We start from the raw sequence: 19,172 nt of genomic DNA, 5'->3' as shown, positions 1-19,172 counted from the left end.
AAGATCCAAAATGGAAAATTACCTATATGGTAACAGTATCCTGGGAGACAGTCAACATGGTTTTAGGAAAGGGAAATCGTGTCTAACTAACCTGCTTGATTTATTTGAGGATGCAACATCGATAATGGATAATTGCAAAGCATATGACATGGTTTATTTAGATTTCCAGAAAGCTTTTGACAAAGTCCTGCATAAAAGATTAATTATCAAACTGAACACAGTAGGGATTCAAGGAATTACATGTACATGGATTAGGGAGTGGTTATCATGTAGAAAACAGAAAGTACTGATTAGAGGAGAAACCTCCGAATGGAGTGTGGCAACCAGTGGAGTACCACAGGGATCAGTATTAGGTCCTCTGCTATTCCTATTCTACATTAATGATTTAGATTCTGGTCTAGTAAGCAAGCTTGTTAAATTTGCAGACGACACAAAAATAGGAGGAGTGGCAAACACTGTTGCAGCATTCAAAATGATCTAGACAAAATGATCTAGATTCAGAACTGGGCAGACACATGGCAAATGACATTTAATAGAGAAAAGTGTAAGGTACTTCAAGCAGGAAATAAAAATGTGCATTATAAATATCATATGGGAGATACTGAAATTGAAGAAGGAATCCATGAAAAAAGACCTAGGAGTTTTTGTTGACTCAGAAATGTCTTAAGCTAGACAATGTGGGGAAGCTATAAAAAAGGCCAACAAGATGATTGGAATATATTGTGAAAAGTGTTGAATTTAAATCAAGGGAAGTAATGTTAAAATTGTACAATGCATTAGTAAGACCTCATCTTGAATATTGTGTTCAATCTGGTCACCTCGCTACAAAAAGGATCTTGATGCTCTAGAAAGAGTGCAAAGAAGAGGGACCAGAATTATTTCAGGTTTAAAAGGCATGTCATATGCAGACAGGCTAAAAGAATTGAACCTCTTCAGTCTTGAACAAAGACAACGTGCTGCATTCAAAATTCTAAAAGGTATTGGCAATGTTGACCCAAGGGACTTTTTCGACCTGAAAAAAGAAACAAGGACCAGGGGTCACAAATGGAGATTAGACAAAGGGGCATTCAGAACAGAAAATAGGAGGCACTTTTTTACACAAAGAATCGTGAGGTTCTGGAATCAACTCCCCAGTAATGTTGTTGAAGCTGACACCCTGGGATCCTTCAAGAAGCTGTTTGATGAGATTCTGGGATCAATAAGTTACTATCAACCAAACAAGCAAGATGGGCCAAATGGCCTCCTCTCGTTTGTAAACTTTCTTATGTTCTTATGTTCTAACGAGCAGAGTAACATGTTCATGGACTCTTTTGTTATAAGGCAGTGTTGACTGGACCTATAGGCCAGTCACAAGCTGCAGTTTGGTTTTGGCTCAGTTTATCCAGTATGTCCCAGGTAATTAATATGTTTCTGTACCAGCTACTTACTGGGAATGAAAGCTGAAGAGGGTTCTAAAGGGATAAATAAGTCACATGTGTAAGAGGCATACAAAGTGAAGTGAAATTTTAAACAATTCCATAAAATTCATATGCACTTGGAAAAAACACATCTATATCACATAAATAACTTTAAAGAAACTACAAGTGAATGTCTAGTGCAGATAAGTAGCGCCTGTAGTTTTTCACACTTTGTCTGCTTACTCGCAAATTAGTCCTACAGCCACTTATTTCAGAGGATTCATTAATAGAAAGTTATATATATATATATATATATATATATATATATATATATATATATATATACACACACACACACACACACACACACACACACACACACACACACACACACACACATATATATAGTAGATTCCACTTCTAAGACATTGTTGGCATGCATGCAGTAAACTATGCGCTGTTCTCGTCTTTGTGAACTTCATATATAAAATTATATACGTAATTTAAAAATATATATTAATATCCTGAATGATCATTCCTGGTATCCTGGTTTTATTTGCTGCAGAAGGGACTCACAGTAAATCACAAGACCCGAGAGGAGCAAGTATACCATGAATGGCCATTCAGTATTCTGATTATACCATATTGTACTTTTTTTTTTTTTAATAGATAGAAATAAAATGTGTACCTTTTTGTATATAAATTAATTAATTCAGGTATTATTTTACCTGCCGGATCTTTACTTTCATTGTCAATATGGGTTCATTTCGGAAACCTTGTTTATGGCCTTTTTATTGGTAGGAAAGCTTGTACTGTTGCTACTATATATACACGCATGTTTTCCTTGTGACAATTAAAAAATGTATCAGTTACAATGCAATACCAAAATACTGTATTTTTTATAATACTTATATTTTCACAACACACAGGATTTGGTACAGTGTACTCAGTTTATAAGAATCACATCCATCCCAAATTATTTGATTCATAAGCGGTTGATTCTTAAAAGTGGACCGATATGACCGATATGTATGGGATGCTGTTGCTACTTTCTGGTTCCTAATCTCCACAAGTGCTGGGAGTTCAAACTCATGACAAATAAATAAATAAATAAATAGATTCTGTATGACTGTTAGTAGGGATGCAAATTTACCTGAAAGAGTTGAGTAGGGAGGTTTGCAGAGATTACAGAAAGTAACATGTTGGCGTGCAGCTCCCAATCTATCATCAGTGAAAGTACTTTCATGCTTAATTTGTGCTCATGGAACGTGCTGGATTGGCAGCACTGGAGATTGAAGTCTTATATTTTATTTCACAGAGCAGTCTTTGCACAAGCAATGGTAAATGTGATGTTTTCCCACCCAGCCTCACATGCTTGGCTCTAAGGGATTAAGATTCAAACTCAGGCCTCCAGATGTATATACAAATAAAAACAAGAACATCTGGGTTTTTTTTTGTTGTTGTTGTTGTTGTTGTTGTTGTTGTTGTTGTTTTTTTTCCATCACTTAGACCTAAATAAGATATTATGGAGGTCTTGAAAATTAGTGGTTGTATACAAAATCATCTAATAAATAGTTTTAACTCTTCAGATCAACTTCCAGATGGGAAAGCCTGGTACTTTATTGTTTTCGAGCTGAAAATAAAAACAAAACACTTTCTACTAAGGGTAAAACCAAGTTCAACAGAAACAGGCTGTTCAGATAAGTCAGACGTAGGCAGATCAGTAACTGGCATTTCTTGACTAAACTTGTTCTCAAGTAAATCGGAGCCCAAATCAAAACATAGCACTAAGGTAAGTTTTCAACATAATGACATAAGTAGACAAGGGATATGTAATGCTCCATTTACAAAACTAGAGCTTTTGACCTACAAACTCATGTTTTCAATTTTAGACTGTAAATGCACTGCCAGTAACTGACTTCTGTGCTTCATTCTACTATATGCCTTTTTCCATTATCTTCTGTTTGGATGCAGTAATTATGCTGAAAATAGCTTACACACTTTAGTTTTTATGAGACCAGATGGACTAATTAAATCACATGAAAACTGTACTGTGGAATAATAAAATATTTAAAAAGCATTTTCTTTCCTTTCATAAGGATAACAGTATCACAAATCCTATTCTGTTTTGCTGTTTATATTTTCGTTATCTTTTGTAGGTTTTTTTAATTTAAACACAAATATAATATTTACAGTTTGATACTTAGAATATTACATTTACAATCATTATTTCTTTATCTAAAAATTGATAATGAGGTCAGGAGCTTGCTGATTCAAATGTTGTTTGAGTCAAGTTCCCGATATTGGCTAGCAACCTACAACAGCCTTTGTGCTCCCACAGGTTAGAGAAGACCACATTGACCCCTGCTGGTCAGGTACCAGAATGATCACCATTCAGGTTACCCTGGGTTCAAAAGCTTGGCAATATCCATTGCCTAGGTGAAAATAGGCTTAATTGGTTTGTGCGTTCAGTGATGAGGTGACATTCAAAATATGGATTGGGCACTTAGGCTTATACCGTCTTCATTGTAGTCTATAGTTAAAGTTAAAAAATTTGACCTTTAATGTCATAATGCGGGGGGTTGAGCAAAATGGTAAACAAGAGCTTTTAACTTTAGCACTTGTTCCATGACTCACCTCTGAAGGGGCGTCTCTATTTCATTCAATGAGTTCAATCAAAGCAGAGCACTCCCCTGTGATCCTCAGGCTAAGCGAGAAGGCACATAGCAGCTGGTGCTGCACCAGGCACAGCTCCTTCCTCCAAAACCCAGTGTGCACCAGAAAACTCCAGGAGAGCTCTTTAAGGAACATGGCAGACTCCACAACCTGCGTCACATTGTTTACCTGGAGGAGAAGAAACATATCCTGACTAACCGAGTCAACAAACACCCAAAACCAAAATCATTCAGACAGGGAGACAGGATGTTCTACAGACATTTTTGTGATTATTGTGAATTATAAAAAGCTTTTACTTTCCAAAATTAAAAAAAGACACCTTTTTTTTTTAGTCGTTGCCAATTATTTTTTATTTTCTCACAATTTGAAATGGCCAATTATTATTTAGGCTCAGCTCACCGCTACCACCCCTGCGCTGTGATGAACACACGCTGTCCTTCGAAACGTGTGCCATCAGCCAACCACTTCTTCACACACTGCGGATTCACCATGCAGTCACCCAGGAGCTACAACGTGGGAAGACAACGCATCTCCCGGGCAGCTAAAAGGCAAGCTGGCAGGCGCCCGGCCAGACTACAGGGGTAGCTGGTGCGCGGTAAGACGAGGACACCCTGGCCAACCTAGATCCTCCCCACCCCCCAGCGACACTCAGCCAATTGAGCGCCGCCTCCTGGGAACTCCCGATCACGGTCGGCTGTGGAATAGTCCAGACTCGAATCGGCGACGTCCAGGCTATAGGGACAAGACATCTTTTTTGAGTCATCAAAGAGGCCTTCTTTTATTCTCAGTAAGTGAAGTTTGGAGCTAAATACATAAACTCCCATGTGCAAGTCTTTATTTTACAGATCCAGTAGATCCAGTCAAATCCAATGTAATTTGTTCCAGGGGCCCATAAATGAACAATGTCAGGTACAGAGGGTCAAAAACACCAAAGTATGATACTGCACATATACTATAAAAAGAAAATCATAAACATTATTGCAAAACAAAGCACTGTAATACAATATTTGGCAGTTTGCAAAACAGCATTCCAAAAACAGTTCTTACCATGCATTTTCAGAGACAGAAATGGCTTTCAAAAACAACAAGAAAAAAGCACTTACACAAACTGCCTTTGGAGGTCAGCAAAAAAACCTTGTTCCAGCAGTTTAACAGGACAGACATTATATGAATCCCTCGCTTTCTTGTTCTGTTCTACATAAACTTTGTGACAGACAGCATGTAAAAGATGAAAATGCATCCCCAAATGCATCGTCTTTTCAGCTGCCTCCTGGTCTGCAGCCACCTTCATCTTTTCTTTTTTTCTTTTTTTTATAAATATATATTTTTTACCTCTTTGAATTAAGTACAGATCAAAACCCACAACCCATACCTTCTTAATTAGTATATAACAGGAACAGTATGATAACAAATGTTAACAACAAATAATGTATTTATCTATATAGCGCCTTTCATATCATGGTATTACAGACAGTGTGTATCATGATCAAGAAACAAGAGAGAACAGTATAATCACACAATAAACAAAATACAATGATATTAATGAGCAAATATCTAGATAGGACAAAAATAAAATAAATAAGAATAACAAATAAAATACAAAGTTAGCAGATAAAAATAGATAACAAACAGATTAGGTTAAAAAAAAGCTGATCTATAAAAATTAGTCTTTAATCTTTTATCTTTTCTTAAAATCATTGTAGTAACCTAACATTAGTAAATATTATATACTAGCACCTGCCTTTTATTTGCAAATTTATTGTGTCATGCCAAGAGCTTTATTTACTGTCTTAGAACAATAACAAAATGTGCATTGATCAGTTTCAATCTGTACCGTTCAGTTGGTGCTAGCATGTATAAATACCAGAGGTCCATCTGTTAATAGTGGGCCTCTTTACTTACAGGATCGGATATGATAGGTTTGACTGTACAGCCTTTATTTAATACATTTTATACATACATACATATATATATATATATATATATATATATATATATATATATATATATATATATATATATATATATATATATATATATATATATATATATATCAAAAGTATTCAGACCCCTGACCAATTCTCTCATATTACCGAATTACAAATGGAAGATTGAAATTTCGTTTTATTTAATATTTTATTTTTAAACACTGAAACTCAGAATCAATTATTGTAAGGTGACATTGGTTTTATGTTGGGAAATATTTTTAAGTAAAATAAAAAACTGAAATATCCTGCTTGCATAAGTATTCAACCCCTGTGCTGTGGAAGCTCCCAGTTTGCATTGATTAAAGAAATTGCCCTAACGAGGACATAATTACCTTACCATTGGCCTCCACCTGTGAACCATTAAAGTTGCTGTCACATTTTCTGGATAAAAACCCCACTGTTGAAGGATCATTGGTAAGGCTGTGAATCTGAAGGAAAATTAAGACCAAAGAGCATTCTACAGAAGTTAGAGATAAAGTTGTAGCACTAGCTACATGAATGCAGCATAAGTAGTTTGCTGCCTGCTGCTCTTAATTGAGTATCATTATACCTGGCCAGGTTAATTTAATTCTCTGTTCAATTGCTAAATAAGTAATTTTGTTCTCATTTTTAAAGTGGAACTTTCAGATTCCATAAGGTAAATTTAGGTGAAGCTATTTCAATTTACTGTTAACTTTTGGTAGGGGTTTATCTCTGCACTAGACTATCTCTCTTGTTTTAACTGATGATCTTTTCTTTAATTGCCTCATGGACATTCTATTTAGATTCAGGTGTTTTCCTTAATTGCCTTTGCAAAGGTCTTATTGGGCTTGATGTATCATTAAGTCTAAGTATCTTAATTGGTGGCTCTTTAAATAGGACTATTACTTCCTGGTGGAGAGGTTGGTTCCTTTTTTTTTTTTTCTTCTTCTGGGGGTGATTCTTTTTTGGGTGTGGGTTTTTGTGGATGCAGAGTGTTTGAAGAGGGAGTTTGCTGGTCTGTAAAGGAGAAATCAGGAAGCAATAATCTTTTGGTTGTTAGAAACAGTATTTTCTCTAATCTGCCATTTTTCCAGTTTAAATTAACCAGTTATCTAATCTCCTGCCAAACTGAAACTATCCACATCATTCAAATTGTTTATATGGATCCGAAGAACAACAACAGTGATTAATCCATTTATCATCACTTTTTGTCTTCTTACCTGGTTGGAAACTCCAAGCTCTACAGGACCAATGAAGAACTGGGTGCGATCCCCTAATGGGGAGGAATCTTATTTTTTTTCTGCTGGATTATCTGGGCTGTTCCAACTGTTTAGGAGTATTATCCTTTTTATTTATTTATTGGGGATTAATGAGCACCCAGCACAGAAGTTTCATTTTTGTTTTGTGTTTCAACTTTTTGATATTCGCAGTATGGATTGGATAATATTTTGGGACTTTTAAAGTATTGGTGGTTGTTTCATGGACATTTTTTTTTTTTTTTTTTTTATAAGGACTGCCTGATGGACTGTGGTAAACATTTTGAATGGTTCAAATGCTGTCTGTTTAAAACTCATGTACTCCAAATGTTTGATACATCTGTCTCAAGTATAATTTTCCACACATATTCAATAACATCTGCTATTTGAACTCTGCTGTTGTCTTCTGGTATAATTTTCTTCCTATGTTCTATTTGTTGTAAACAATCCTGACTTACCCCGCAATTTTTCTTAGTTCTGTCACGCAATCCTACTGCTGTGGAGACTTATATTGTTCAGGGTAGTTTATTTGTATTTCCGTCAAAATCCTAGTTATTGGACGTTGCTTAAGGATTGGGTTTGTTACAAAGTAATAAATGCACAGATTAGAGAAAGGGTACAAAATAATATCCAAGTGTTTGGATATCCCAGTGAACACAGTTGGATCAATATTCAGGAAGTGGAAGCTGCATCAAACCACCCAGGCACTGCCAAGAAAATGCCGTCCCTCAAAACTCAGCGCTCAAACAAGAAGGAGACTTGTGAGAGAAGCCACAGAGAGGCCAACAATCACTTCGAAGGAGCTACATAGTTCAGTGGCTGGGAGTGGAGTAATGGGGCACCAGTCAACCATATCAAGAGCTCTGCATAACACTGGCCTATATGGGAGGGTGGCAAGAAAGAAGCCATTACTCAAAGTAGCATCTGAAAGCACGTCTGGAGTTTGCCAGAAAGCATGAGTGACCCAGCTGCGATGTGGGAAAAGGTTTTGTGGTCAGATGAGACCAAGATAGAGCTTTTTGGCCAAAACTGAACGTGCTATGTATGGCGCAAACCTAACACTGCCCATGCCTCAAGACACACCATCCCTAAAGTGAAGTATGGTAGTGGCAGTATCATGCTGTGGGGATGCTTCTCATCAGCAGGGACTGGGCATCTTGTTACAACTGAAGGAAGAATGGATGGAGCAAAATACAGGAAAATACTGCAAGAGAATCTGCTTCAGTCCGCTAAAAAAATGAAGCTTGGGAGGAAATTCACCTTTCAGCAGGACAATGATCCCAAGCACAAGGCCAAAGCAACATTGGAGTGGCTCAAGAACAAAAAGGTGAATGTCCTACAGTGGCCCAGTCAAAGTCCTGATCTCAATCCCACTGAGAATCTGTGGCACTATTTGAAAATTGCGGTCCACAAGCATCGTCCAACCAACCTGAACAACCTGGAGCAAATCTGCCAAGAAGAATGGGCCAAAATCACTCCGACACTGTGTGCAAAGCTGGTACATACTTACCCCAAAAGACTTAAAGCTGTTATTGCAGTGAAAGGTGGCTCTACCAAATATTAATGTGTGGGGGTTGAATACTTATGCAAGCAAGATATTTCAGTTTTTTATTTTTCTTAAATATTTCCCAACATAAAACCAATGTCACCTTACAATAATTGATTTTGAGTTTCAGTGTTTTAAAATAAAATATTGAACAGCATGAAATTTCAATGTACCATTTGTAATTCAGTAATATGAGAGAATTGGTCAGGGGTCTGAATACTTTTGCAAGGCACTGTGTGTGTGTGTGTGTGTGTGTGTGTGTGTGTATGTATGTATGTATGTATGTGTGTGTGTGTGTGTGTGTGTATATATATATATATATATATATATATATATATATATATATATATATATATATATATATATATATATATATACATCCCTAAATATCTCTCAAACTGTGCCACTTCACTGGCAGCACTATCCCACGCTGCCATTGTGTTAGCAGCTGTGGATCTTAACAAAGGAATAATGTCACGTAAATTATCTAACCAGATAGAAGAAAATGATACATTTGTTTAATAATTGAGTAGTTTTAGGAGAATGCGTGGCTGAAGAGTGAGATGTGTCTAACAAGAAAGAGACTCGGAGGCAAGGAAGCTGCAGTTTAAAGTGCAAACAGCAATTTAATAAACAAAATAGCACCAAACAAAAGGGCACAAGGGTCAAAACAAAATGTTCAAACAAACATGGTTCACAGGCTGGGGATCCGCCTTCACTACTCACAAAATGTACAACACAGATTAACAAAAAAAAAAAAAAACTCAACAACTCCTCTCTCCCAGACACAGAATTTCTGCTTGCATTTATGCAGGTGGCCACTCCTCAATTAGCACCAATCTGCACTAACTGGCTAGTGGCTACATCTGTGGTTGCTGGACATTAACCCTATCTCTGCTACACAGTAAAACAGGGATATTCCCCAGTGAGACCAATGCATGTTTCATTTGGCCTAAAAACTGTGCATTTAAGATATTTGGTGTATAGAGAACGGTAATACAGACCTCTAAGTTACTCAACAGCGTAGTTAAACAGCAGAATCTCCCCTCCGAATCATCACCTTGGATACTAATTTTAAGGTTCAGCTGTCAAGAATAAGGACACCCCTATGTTTATTCTGGACAGAGGAATATGCAATTACCTTGTAATGTTTATTTTGAAAATGAGCAACATCATTTGAAACAAAATGAGTTTCCTCCAAACATGCAATATCAATATTTTTCTTAAGAGATAATCTAAGCACTGTGCTCTCTTTATAGGATGATTGCCCCTTCGTAAATTCCAGGAGACAACACTAGCCATGGTCCAATATAGGAATAAAGATCAGGGCAGTGAACAAGTAACATACATAGCACTCGGAAAACAAAGATATGTGACATGGAGCAAGATCACTGGCTCGGCACTCATCCTACGGCAATATCCTATAGGACAGCAGCATAGCAGTGACAAAAAACAGGAAATAAACTGAGAAGAGTATGTGGTTCAAAAACTTGGGATAAAAAAAGAGAACCAGAGGGAGGACTCTGCATATTATAAATCTCAAGCCACAGTTAACATCTGCACTCCCTCTCACTCACTGATTCCACTCCTTATCTAACCCCAAATACCAGCCTCCCCTTCCCTACTTCCACCTCCCCAGCCTCCCTCCCCACACCCCAACCAATCCAACAATTGTCATCGTGAACCAGACTACCCTGAGAGATAAACCATCTCTAGAACAGGAAAAATGAACTGCAAATTGAACTGTAAACAGCACGCATATAATCTAGTAGCTCATGTATTCAATGTTTAGGGAATGAATTAGAGTACAGATTGTCACCAACTATAACATTAATGCCACAAATACTAATAAAGATTGTTGAACTTAACACAGCCATGTATTCAAATTATCAATAATGAACTACAGTAGTATTCTTAATAGGGTTATCATACCCTCTGCCGTGAACATTTCAGACACAGGGCCCATTTGTATTGTTCCATACCCATAGTTAAATTTGACTCAGAGAAGCACAGCATATAGCTCTGTAGATAGACACCTCATACATTGAACTTGGCTCAAGTAAAGTGGGTACCCAAGAAAACAAAAGACACAATGTCTTATTGTTACAGCACCACCTGTGGTGAAAACGTATGTCTGTCATTCTTAGCCTGCTGTGTTCAAATGAATGAAAACTTTGCAATATATGAATTAATACATTTGCTTTCAAACTAGCATAAATGCATAGCAATTCCTTTTGGGGACAACCTCAACAGCATAATGCCAACCCTTCTTTATAATTTAGGAGTGCTTCTCATTTTAAAGTAATAGCAAAGATAAATTCCAATTAAATTTACAATTTGAGAGCACCCCAAACCTTTTTTTAAACTAATCATAGTTTTTAAAAAAAAAGGGGGGGGGGGGGCTTTGCGCAGTTGAATTATGGAGTGAAGAAGAAAAGCAAACTATAAGCACGCAAAATTACCAAAACTGAACTAAGCCCCTATTTCTGTTGCACTGTAAATGAACTATAAACATTAACACCCGGATTAGAGATGTCATTACTTAAGACCTTCATAAATCTCCAAGCTCGCTATCAACCAGGATCTCCCTGGAGGTCAAGACTATATAGAGAAATTGGTCACGTTCACCCAGAGCCTGTCAATCAGCGAAACAAAGTGACTGTCTCCAATCTGAACGACCATCTTCTTCCTTCATAGTTTCCCACACCTTTAGGTACTTCAAACTAACCTCCAAATAAATACTTGCAGTCTACCAGATTGGTCCAACAAATAGGTATACCATGAGTTTATGAAAGACTTTATGAAAAATGAAAAAAAAAGCAGGTACCTGACAAGTTAACCTTGTAAGATTCTAGGTCAAATGCAAGTTCAGGAAGCCCTGGCTTTGAAAAATTGAACCAAATGAGATGTAAAGCTAGGGGGGGGGACCCTGTCTAAAAGCTTCCTTACCACAGTGAAAAACAAGCTGATTAATATAACACAATATAATGCACGGCTATCAATGTAAAAACTAACCTAGGATGTAGCAAAACGCTATCCACAAACTGCATAAAAACTCACACTACAAATAGGATAGATTTTGGGGAAACTGACATTGGAGATTTACTGCAGTTATCTCCAGTTAACATTCATGCTCCAAGATAATCTGAGTTAATTAAATCAGAATAGCAATACATTTCTCACAATATTTTCCAAGCTTAATTTACACAGCAGAAGGAAACTCGTTAATCTCAAGTCAATAAAAGTATGTAAATGATTTTTCTTTCTGGTTTATTTTTATTGTTTGTTTAATATATAAAGCATGCCAGAGGCCATTTTCATAACATCTTATTTGTCACATTATCTTAAAGTGCAGTAAAGGTGATTATTTTAATTTTAAATATACATGTAAAGAATTTCCACGTCATTGCACTATAAATAATATATATATATATATATATATATATATATTATATATATATATATATATATATACACATACATACATAGTGGTTATATATATATATTATACACACACACACACACAGTGGTTTGCAGAAGTATTCACCCCCTACCAAATAATGTCACATTTTGTTGAACTACAAATATGCAGTTATAAGCATACACAATTTTTCAAGCAAACTTTTTTCTTTCATTCAAAGCTGTAGTGGTTAAACTGAACACTGTTATATGAGGAGGTTATATGTCAGCAAAACTTGCAAAGAAAATGTATAAAAAGAAATTTACTGGTTGCATAAGTATTCAACCCCTTAAGTCAGTACTTGGTAGAAGCTCCTTTTGCAGCAATTACTGCTATCTGAGTCTTTTTGGATAGGTCTCTACTAGCTTTGCACAGAAGAATGGACAAAAATGTCACCATTCTTCATGAAAAAATTGCTCCAGTTCTAATAACTTTGTTGGGTATCATCGATGGACTGCAATCTTGCTGAAGTCTCACCATACATTTTCAATTGGATTCAAGTCAGGACTTTGACTGGGCCACTCAAGAACATTAATTCTCTTCTTGTTCAACCACCCCAGTGTGGCTTTGCCTTTGTGCTTCGGGTCATTGTCCTGCTGAAAGGTGAATTTCCTCCCAAGCTTCAGTTTTTCAGCAGACTGAAGCAGATTCTCTTGCAGTATTTTCCTGTATTTTGCTCCATCCATTCTTCCTTCAGTTGTAACAAGATGCCCAGTCCCTGCTGATGAGAAGCATCCCCACAGCATGATGCTGCCACCAACATACTTCACTGTAGGGATGGTGTGTCTTGAGGCATGGGCAGTGTTAGGTTTGCGCCACACAGCGCTTTGAGTTTTGGCCAAAAAGCTCTATCTTGGTCTCATCGGACCACAAAACCTTTTCCCACATCGCAGCTGGGTCACTCTAATGCTTTCTGGCAAACTTTTGGTTCATTGTACTGCTGAAATGCGAATTTCCTCCCCAGTTTGAGTCTTGGCTGACTCAAACAGGTTTTCCTCAAGGATTCACCTTTACTTTGAACCATCCATTCTCCCCTCTATCCTGACAAGCTTCCCAGTTCCTTCTGAAGAGAAGCATCCTAATAACATGTTGCTGCCACCACCGTGCTTGATAGTTGGGATGGTGTTGACTGGGTGATGTGCAGTGTTGGGCTTGCGCCAGACCAAAGACTTGGAATTTAGACCGAAAAGTTCAATTTTTGTGTCGTCTGACCACAAAACATTTTCTATATGTCTGTAGTATCATCTATGTTTTTTTTTTTTTCTTTCCCCCGCAAACTCCATATGTGCTTTAAGATGAGTCTTCTTGAGTAATGGCTTCTTTCTTGCCACCCGTCCATACAGCCCAGCTTTGTGTAGGGGCCGGCTTATTGTTGATGTGACTCCCATCTCGGACACAGAAATTTGCAGATGTCTCAGGGTGATTGTTGGCTTCAGAGTAGGGTTGCCACCTGGCCCCATAATTCCGGAACACTTTGGGACGGGACATGGTTTTTAAGTTGCCCTTAAAATGAAAGCAATAAACTCCTGAATTGAGCACTAAGCACTTGCTTAATTTATACTGCTTCTTAATTATCCGAATCATTGTGATAATACAAATCTTACAAAATAAAATAAGCATCTTGAATAAAGTTGTGTGTAGGTTTATTCAAGATATTTATTTTTATTTTGTACAAAATGATATTTCAGTTCTCAATATTTAAAAGATGCTATTTTATATCCTATTAATTAGTAATATATAGCCCTAATTTACATTGACTCTCCCAATTAAATAACACTGATCCAGTGTTCACGCTGTCTGGTGTCAGGAATAAAGAACAGCTGCTGAGTATTAATGATTTCGGTGGGAGGTGATATACTATTAGAAACTATAAAGAAACTTTAAAATATATATTTTTAAAACTATTAATAAAAAATAAATATTGATGATGTACTTATTTATTTCATTTGTTAAAAGCTATTATTGTACTGTCATGCCGTCTCAAGATAATTAATCACCAGAATCAATTTAGCAAAGGTTTAGGGCTCAATTCACATGTTGATTTCCTTCAGTTTAAAGGCAACTTCAAAATCCTGTTCTGTCTCACAACGTTCAGGGATTTTGGGGCCAGGTGGCAACCCTACTTCAGAGTGACATCCGGAACCAGTTTCCTGCTTGCCCAGCTGCTCAGTTTGGGAGGTCGACCTGATCTGAGTAGTGTCTGGGTGGTATAATGCATCTTCCACTTCTTAATGATGGACTTCACTGTGCTGAGAGGGATAATCAGCGCCTTTGAAATGTTCTTGTACATTTCTCCTGCTCCGTGCCTCTCTACCACTTTATCCCTGACTTGTTTTGAAAGTTTCTTGGTCTTCATGGTTGCTTTGTTGGATCATTATGTGAGTTGCAGCTTGAAAGTCTTTATATACCTGAGGTAAATTATCTACAAGTTAAACCACTTTGAGTACACACAGGCTGAAACCATTTCACTAATTTTGTGACCTTTCAAACAAACCGTTTGCACTTGAACTGATTTAGGGCTGCAGTGGGGGTTGAATACTTAAGCAACTGAGATTAATCTGTTTTTCTCAGTAAATCATACTTATTTATATTCTATATGCATTTTTTTAAAATCAGTGTGGAGTAGTTTGAGTAGATTCTACATGTAAAGTCTAATTTGAAAGCGTCACGGAGAACGCTCCGGTTGACAACAAAATGTGAAAACTTTGCAGGGGGGTGAATACTTCTGCAAACCACTGTGTGTGTGTGTGTGTGTGTGTGTGTGTGTGTGTGTGTGTGTATATATATATATATATATATATATATATATATATATATATATATATATATATATATATATATATATATATATATTTTAACACATCTTCTGCACTAGTGATGTGCATCACTCAATGATATTGGAGATATAACTATAAAGGTGTTGTTTGTATTGTGAAATGCCTTTGAGGTGTATTCTCCAGTGGTCAGGATACCTCATGGCAGGGCTGTATCAAGGGCTGAGGGAGAGCTGAACTTCATTTTAATATTACCGTAAGGGGGATTCCCCGTATGACATTCATACATTTCTTGCAGAGTAAGCAGAAAATTAATTATTTTGCAACACAAAACACAATTCAAAAGTAGCATACTTTTTTTTGTTTTTAAATGCTTCATTGCGTTATGACAAATTCAATGAGAAATGGCACTTTCCTACACATACAGGAACACAGAAAAACATAAAACACAATTTAAAAGTAGCAAATATTTTTATTTTAAATGCTTCATTGTGTTATGACAAATTTAATGAGAAAAATGGCACTTTCGTTCTGCGATCAGCTTTAGAACACCAAGTGTGATAGACATGACGGTGATACATAGGCGGTCCTCCAAAGATTCTTGTGTCAGCCTGTTTCATGCAGCTGTTTCATGCGTTTTTTTTTATTGATGAGCCGGTATGCCTTGCTGCAACACATTTTTTGGGCGGGGCTGTGTGTGTGGCCCGCTCAGCGTCTGCCCGCTGGTAAATTAAATTGCTGACCACTGCTCTATGCTCTCTCCAAATGTGAGTCTTGACATGACTATTTTTTTTTACGGCATTAAATTGGGATTAATTTCTGAGCATACCCAGAGCGTAGGCTGAAATCAGAATATTTTATCATACACTGAACAAATATACTTACTTTAATGCACTTACTAAACAAAGGAAATATCTTTACTTATGAATGTATAAAAATAAGTAGAAATCATAGATTGGGATTTGACAGAAAAGTTTCTAAAAAGTAGAAAAAGTATGAAAAATATTACCCTGTTTCTGAGTTTTCCTTAAGTGAATTTAATCTGCACACAACTCTGGATAGTATACCTTATGTATTTTTTTTATTTAAAAAACTGGCAAACTAAGATAAGGTGTAACATATTTTACATGATAAATGCCTGCAATGTAGATTATAAATTAACATATGGCATGTATCAAATTGTTGATTTGTTGCATTCTCTATTTCAGACATTTCTATGATAAACCCTGGTGCCGATCAGATCTTCACACAGCTTTAACAGAGTTGCTCATTTTAACGTTAAATATTTAGAACCCGTATAACCAAACAAAAAAAAAAAACCACCAAACCCTCGAACTGTGTTTTTTATTTTTATATTACATTTCTGTGCATAAGACTACATTTGTACTGTACAAGATGAGGGGATAGAAAAAATATTGAACACAAAAATATTAGCATATCCTTGCTAACATTGATATTGAAAATGGTTACAACAGTGGCCAGTGTTCAACACCTCTATTTAGGTCTTGCAGCTGGAGTATTTTAAGGCAGGACAAAAATGAGAAAGATATATTAAGCAGAAACATATAATCGACACAGAAATCGGCCACTAGTCTGAAAACTTTGATCTTTAAGTAAGAGGGCAACATCAAAGTCCAGTAAGCATTGCACCAAAGTGTGTAGAATGAATGGTGACCCTCTGGTTCTTAGCTACAGTGCATCGACAGCTTGACCTCAATACCAAGAGGGTCAGATGCCTTACTGTAATTGTACCATCACTGCACTGACACTCAGCATTATGATCACGGCATAAGAAATTATGCTTGAAAGAGGTGCTTAACCTTTGGTTCACCTTAACCTTTGGGTAAATCTCATAACCCAAGAGCTCTTCAATCTGATTTACCACATGAGTAAAACAGATAGAGGTTATTTTCATAGCATTTCAACATAATTAATAGGGTGAGAGGGCTTGCAGGCGCTTAGATAGCCGTCTTCACAGCTGAGACCCTTCAAGCTGTCTTTAGGTTCTTCAGCCATATGTGTATGAATGGACAGACTTCATAGAGAACACATTCTTAAAATCAAATTACTTCTATCATTACAAACAAATTGTTGGTTATATTTCTGAATTAGCCATATTAACACCATGTGTCACCCCTAATAAGATCACAGACAGATACCATAGAAAGGAAAAATGACAGTATATGAAGGTCAGAGTTAGTCATCATTTGTTCTCCTTGTTTTCATGTACCTTCATTATCACTGTATTTTTGACATCTTTCCACCCACATCATTAACAAATAAGAAGAGGAAACAACCTACATTACTGTAAATGGGCAGGAGCATTTCTCTTTTCCAGTTTCTGAGGAGTCACATTAAACATTCCTGTCAAAAAAAAAAGGAATGAAAACAACATTGTTTGGCTCTGCAAACCACAGAAGTTTTTACAACAACAACAACAACAATTATGTGTGTCTGAAATGGTTTTAGTTAACATTTATTTTTCAGAGGACAACCAAATTTGACCAAGAATACCAAGAATACAGCTGTGACAGAATTTGAAGAAAATAGGTCCCTAATTTCACAAAGTTAGCTAGCTTTGGACAGATTAAATAAAATGTGATACTGATGGAACTTTTGCAGAACAACACCCACCTGGGTGAGACGCATGAGCCACACCCAAACAAAAGTCTAAAGGAAGTCTCAAATTCCAATGCACACATAGAAGAGCAGGCTTCCTCTCACCATTAGTTTCTTGTGTTACAGGAAACCACACCTGGCCTCACATATTTTTTGTAATGAAAATACATAACTGAATATATGTCAAATATTCTTTAAACTTTTTTAAATTGTACTCTATTACTCATACATTGAATCCTCCTAAAAAGCAGGAACACATGACATACACACTGAAAACATGAACGCACGACATTTTATATTAGCAGTTACAGTATGAAGAACTGGCTGGTGAATGCAAGCAAGTAGCAGCAGCACATCTCTCCAGTACAGAATAGAAAAGGAAGGCAGAGTTGAGCTGATCTGTCTCTCACTGGATTGTACTGCTGCTACTCTTACATAATAAATCAATTATCTGTGGTGTTGGGTTGAGGTTTCTTTAATCTTCATCTTTTATCATTTGTAACTTCTGTAACTTTGTATTATTGTAACTGGTTTTGATACTGGTATCTTTATAAAGTCAGGATAAAAATAAATATATAAATAAATAAAAACTTTTTATCCTTTTTATTACTACTCTTACAAAGATAATAAAATAAACCTCTATTTTAATAAAAAATGCACTTAACCTTAAATCAATCAAAGTTTGTAAAAAAAAAAAAAAAATACACCATTTTATATAATATCTCGGTGTCTAAGAAAATATTAAAGCAAAAAAAAAAGATCACAAGAGGAGAAATATCATAATTATGTTCTTTCTTGGATTAGCCAATTGTAATTATACATCCCTAAGTTTTTTTTTTTTTTTTTTTTTTTTTTAAGTAATTGTATTTTAACGCTATATAGTGAAATGAATAAGAAACACAGAACAATTCATTGTTCTCTGAAAACAAATATGTTGCTTCTATATTACTTCATTTAAAACACTACTGTCTGGTTGCACAGACCCCAATTAGAACTAATCTTGGACTACCTCACATAGGACTAATCCAAGATGAGTTCTACGGGTCTGAGAAGCAAGCTGTATAACCCATATTGCTATAGTCCATTTTTTTATTATTAGATTCATTGTATATGGTTAGATTCGGTAGGTGAGCCCAACCCCAACTCATTGGTGATATGGTCATTTGCTAATTCCTAGTCCTATTAATACAGCTGGTGCGGCTACAGTTCTGAAGTGGACAGGTATAGACTGTGTTCTACCTGGCAGATGGAATGAGATTCAGAATGTTGCTGAGCACATATTGACAGTCTGCATGGTCCTGAGTCACAGGTACCACCAGAGCACTACAGCATGTAGCCCGCACCACCACATTGTCACTGCAGCACTTCTCACATAGCAGCTCCAATGCAGGGTTCTGAAAAGGAACTACGTCAATTATAAAAGGGCAAGAATCGTCCTCCTATTCATTCCAAACTATATTTCTTAATGTTACAATGCCAAGGATCATCCTTCTAT

At 36.4% G+C, this 19,172-nt stretch overlaps 1 long non-coding RNA gene across 1 annotated transcript; it reads right to left on the bottom strand.

The window, feature by feature from the left end:
• Positions 1–1,858: 1,858 nt before the first annotated feature.
• On the bottom strand, positions 1,859–18,262 carry LOC121322080. Its single transcript, XR_005951003.1, has 3 exons — positions 17,360–18,262; positions 4,035–4,241; positions 1,859–3,030 (listed from the first exon to the last, which is right to left on the bottom strand). It is a non-coding gene; the product is annotated as an uncharacterized LOC121322080 (long non-coding RNA).
• Positions 18,263–19,172: the final 910 nt, after the last annotated feature.

Source organism: Polyodon spathula, chromosome 1 (genome assembly GCF_017654505.1).
Source record: "Polyodon spathula isolate WHYD16114869_AA chromosome 1, ASM1765450v1, whole genome shotgun sequence".
NCBI lineage: Eukaryota > Metazoa > Chordata > Actinopteri > Acipenseriformes > Polyodontidae > Polyodon > Polyodon spathula.
The sequence above is the reverse complement of the archived record's forward strand: the minus strand, read 5'-3'. Positions and strand labels throughout refer to the sequence as shown.